The 4,516-nt window shown below is 38.4% G+C and overlaps 1 long non-coding RNA gene across 1 annotated transcript; it reads right to left on the bottom strand.

Moving 5' to 3' along the window:
- Positions 1–1,674: 1,674 nt before the first annotated feature.
- Positions 1,675–4,272, bottom strand: LOC133315868 (uncharacterized). Its single transcript, XR_009752152.1, has 3 exons — positions 3,676–4,272; positions 2,595–2,658; positions 1,675–1,933 (listed from the first exon to the last, which is right to left on the bottom strand). It is a non-coding gene; the product is annotated as an uncharacterized LOC133315868 (long non-coding RNA).
- Between the last annotated feature and the right edge of the window lie 244 nt (positions 4,273–4,516).

The following is a 4,516-nucleotide window of genomic DNA, read 5'->3' as shown; positions in this document are numbered from 1 at the left end:
AGCCCTTAATCACATGATTCTGACTTAGTTCATTAATTACAGAAGTTCAACTTCATCAATCTAGGGTCCACAAACCCCCAATAGCCTACTGTCCTCACAGCACAGCTACTGTTCTTCGAAATCCCAGAATATCCGGATATTCCTCAGGACCATATCCGGATATGCAATATCCGGATATCCCACAGTGCATATCCAGATCCCCATATTCGGATATCCCATATCCGGATTTACATATCCGGATATCCAATATCCGGATATTCCGCGGGCAGATATCCGGATATTTCACGACAGAATGCAGAAACTGCATTTTGTGAACATATCCTTCCAAGGTTGGGTTTTTACCGATTTTAGGCACTAACACATGCATTTCTAGGTGTGTTTGACATTACCCAGCGTTAAGTTATCATCTTTTAACCTTTACATGCATCAAGGTTCCCTTTTTAAGCATCAAAACTCAAGTTCAAAGGTGATGAAGCTTACCCAAGCTTAAACTCAGCAAAAGGATGCTCTTGGAGCTCCCAAATCAGGTGCTAAGGTATTATCCCTCAAGGTGCACGAAAATAGCAACACAAAGGTTGGTTCTTTAACACCAAAGGTCACCACTTGGACCTCCAAAAACCAAGACAAGGCTTCTCTCAACCCAAAACCAACAAGTCAACAACCAAACCTCCCTCACACTGACTCCAAAACTCAGAAACAAGACCACCAACACACTCCCAAGGATGATCCTCACTCACACCAAGTGGTTAGGAGAAGAATTTGTGAAGGAAATGACCACAAGCTCAAGAAATGATGAAGGGAAGACAATGGAACAGTGTATAAGGTGCAAGTCAGCCACCAAGTCACGTAGACAAAGCTGAGTGCCTAGGGTTTAGGGCCAAGTGTGCCTATTTATAGTGATTTAACACATAAGCGCACAGTATTAACTTTAATTGCTACGCTTAGAATTTTAATCCCAAACTTTGTATTCTTAACCTACTCAATTTTACAAGAATTTTCATATTTTTATTATATTTTTTGGAGCACCTTTTCGGTACGCGCTTATCATAGCCAGTATCAGTTTCTGGCACCAGTTCTCATTATATGGACTTGAAACTCGTTTTACAAGTCCTACATATTATTCTAGCAATTATCATGTACTTATTATAATTTTCTGGGATACTTTTTCGGTACGCATTTATACCGACTAGCAGAACCGGTATCTGCACTTTTCTTTCGAAAAGCGACTTTCAGCATTCTAAACCACTTACTACATTTATTAAGTCTCTTAAATAATTATTAGGGTCAATTATAGAATCATTTCCTATTTTTGCATAATTAATTAATTAAATAACTTATTTAACGGTGCGGGTTCTTACATTTGCTAAGCGAAATTAGAGTTCTTCTGTCTTATTTTAAGTACTGAAAAATCATTTTTTAGGTTGATAATTAAAACTTGTATTTGAAGTCGGGTTCCTTACCAAAATTCAGAGTGCACTTTCAAAATTTCTTAACTTGCTGAAAATGGAAATTTCTTGACTGACCTTGCTGTCTTTAAAAATTCGTATAACATCAGTTCCGACGATTTAAAAAAATATTCCACATAATCTAGTAAGAGCACGTCTGGGGCTTCGCGTGCATATAAAATAATAGTAATTCGGAGTTCGGTTGCCCCTCGAAACATAACTCGCAAAGTGCTTGCGAAACTGTTTAAAATCAACACTTAGTAAAATGTCTGAAATCATTTTTACAAAACGTTTCTAGAATTTGTTTCCAAAATATTTTCTGATAATAAAATGCTTAAAATAGCAGTAAAATCATAATCCAACCGTAGTCCAAACTTCTCAAATTAATACAGTTATCCATCAAATAAACAGCAACAACAAAAGTCCAAACAGCAGCACATAACAGCAGATATCCATATAATCATGACTTGACATGCTCTTCCGTCCTCCTGCCATTTTGTAAAAATAGCAGCCCCAAAGGGGTGAGAAAAATCCCAATAGTGTGATAACAAAACCAATACAGCAACAGTACTGACTAGATACAGAATTACAAAACGGTCGCATCATCAAGTTAAATCCGTCCAAGAATAATAATATCATAGCGTATATAACGCCTAGAGATTGCGTATATAACGCCAGGAGTACGTTCATAGCATTATAGTGCACGTACTTAACAAGCACAGTGGATAATCCAATTTGGCTCCAACAGGAAGGATTCCAACTGCGGCCTATGCAGACTGAAGCCAAGTGTCCCATGCCCTGATACCGAAGGGATGCCTACATGATGCGTGCTCAAGCGTATGCATACTTTTCACAATTATTTTCAGATGTAAACATGAAATTTATGCATGTATGCAATGTCATGATTCACACACGGTCATATAGTAAAAATCATGAATGTGTATGCATGACTAGATAATAATCAGGTTTACATATCATTTATGGATTCAATATCAGGATGCCGAGGAATAAATAATTCACAAGATAGACGGCATATCAAGTTCAAGAGCAGAATCCAAGTAATATTTGCAAGAAACTGATCATGAGAGCAACGTTCACAACTCATGCACCAGCTAGCAGTCACAAGAGATAATGTCACGAGACACTTACCTTGTGTGCCCAACTATAATTCAAGTAGCAGCAACCTCATTCCACATTCAAGAGTTATGCACACCTAATCAAGCAAAACCAACCAGAGTTTCAAACGTCGATTTTTAGAATTTACAAGCATTAGCCATGCCTACAAGCCTAGCACTTAACCTGGTTTCTATAATTCTTTTTCTTACTAAGTTTTCTGACTTCAAGTTCTTTTCTAACTTGTTACAGTGAAGACAATTTAGGGTTACTCAAGTTCAATTTGGCTTTCATACAAAAGTCTCACGATTTTTCATTCATATAATTTCTACCTCCCTAGCCCTATGGTGTGCTACGGGGAACATATAACATGCTGCCAAGTTAATTTCAAAGCCTTTAAACACTACATTATATTCTTCCAATTAACCGTAAACCGCTACAAAAGCCCAAGGTTCTTTTATATAAACCATTTCGGTCCTGCCCACTCATTTATCATTTAAATAACCATGTTTACAAGATTTAGAGAGTACCAATGATGCACACAGCATACCTCCTTCATAGTATATTTATCATATGCAAAGCTAGACCACTGACTAAGTTTAACGAACAATTTCCAATTTACAAGGGTCATTATTATTATTATACATATATTTTTCTAATATTTTACTGACTTCAAATCTGTACTATCAACTAGTTAATAATGACCACCACACCCTGGGTTTCCAATCCCTCACAGAATCGGTTCCTATTTTTTTTTTTAAAAGGGGTTCAGGATTTTTTTTTCACATATTAAAACCTTACAGCTTATGGGGCGCTAACAAAAAAACTACGACAAGCTGTCGAATTACTCTAATTCCATTAAAGCTAGATACCACAGCCTGTGTGCGTTATTTTCAAGTTCTCCACAATTAATTAATACTTTTAGCAGTTACTATACTACACCTAACAATTCGGCTGAACAAGAAGTAGATTAAACGGCAAACTTAATTTCCTAAGACAGTTACGCAAACCAAATAATGTGGAAAATAATGACATAGTAAAATCAGAAACTACATCAGCCCAAAGACAGCAGACGCACCATTCCGGAATAAAGAGGCAGGCTAGCGCTTAAATTTACCTCTTGTTGACTACACATCCAGGATTCCAAATCGGACCAAGGGACAACCCTCTTTGTTCTCCCAAGTTCCAAAAATCTGAATCCAGTTGCCTGCAAGGGAAAGGGCTCAACCACCGCTGATTCAAGGACATGCAGGGAAACGAAACAAAGCTTAATTGGGACTGATTTAGGTTGCCTTGAACAAGGAGGAAAAATTTCTTTGTGTCCTTGAGAGGGAGTCTTCGGCTGAATACAAGAAAGGCAGAAAACGATGATAAGGCTCTGGATTTTGAGCTGCATGCAGTGAGCTCTCCATCAAATCACACAAAGCCACGACAACAAGGAAGACCCCAAGATTAGCGCCTCCCCTCCTTGAGGTGTACTTTCAGCCGAACAGCAAAGGAATAGAATGGAAGTTGAGGTGAATGTTTTTGGCCTAAGGGTTCACGGCTTCTGTGAAAAGGGTAGGAGGATAATGTAAGATTTTTTTTTTTTTTAAGCTTTTCTTTGAGTCTCTCTCACGGAATACTCACGGCCAAGAGGGAGTGAGTGTGGTCCACTCTGGTTTCTAGTTACAAAGTCAGCATCAGCTTAACTCCACTACTTCAGCGCTTAAGAGAAGGGAAAGGGTAAAATGATAACTCTTGTATGGACCTTAGCAAGTGCACAAGCAATAAGTGAGGCTAAGAAAGGTGTAGGATTTCCAGCCAATGAGCTTTCATGCATGCTGCCCCTTTTCACTTTCATTGGATAAAACTAGCGCCCCATAAGCTTGTCGTAGTTTTTTTTGTTAGCGCCCCATAAGCCGTGAACCCTTTCCATTGGACGCATGCTGACTAGAGTTTGTCTAATGCTACAAGCA

The sequence above is a fragment of the Gastrolobium bilobum genome, unplaced genomic scaffold (genome assembly GCF_033153095.1).
Source record: "Gastrolobium bilobum isolate Gb01-03AN ecotype WA unplaced genomic scaffold, APGP_CSIRO_Gbil_v1 utg45968, whole genome shotgun sequence".
NCBI classification, from domain to species: domain Eukaryota; kingdom Viridiplantae; phylum Streptophyta; class Magnoliopsida; order Fabales; family Fabaceae; genus Gastrolobium; species Gastrolobium bilobum.
The sequence above is the reverse complement of the archived record's forward strand: the minus strand, read 5'-3'. Positions and strand labels throughout refer to the sequence as shown.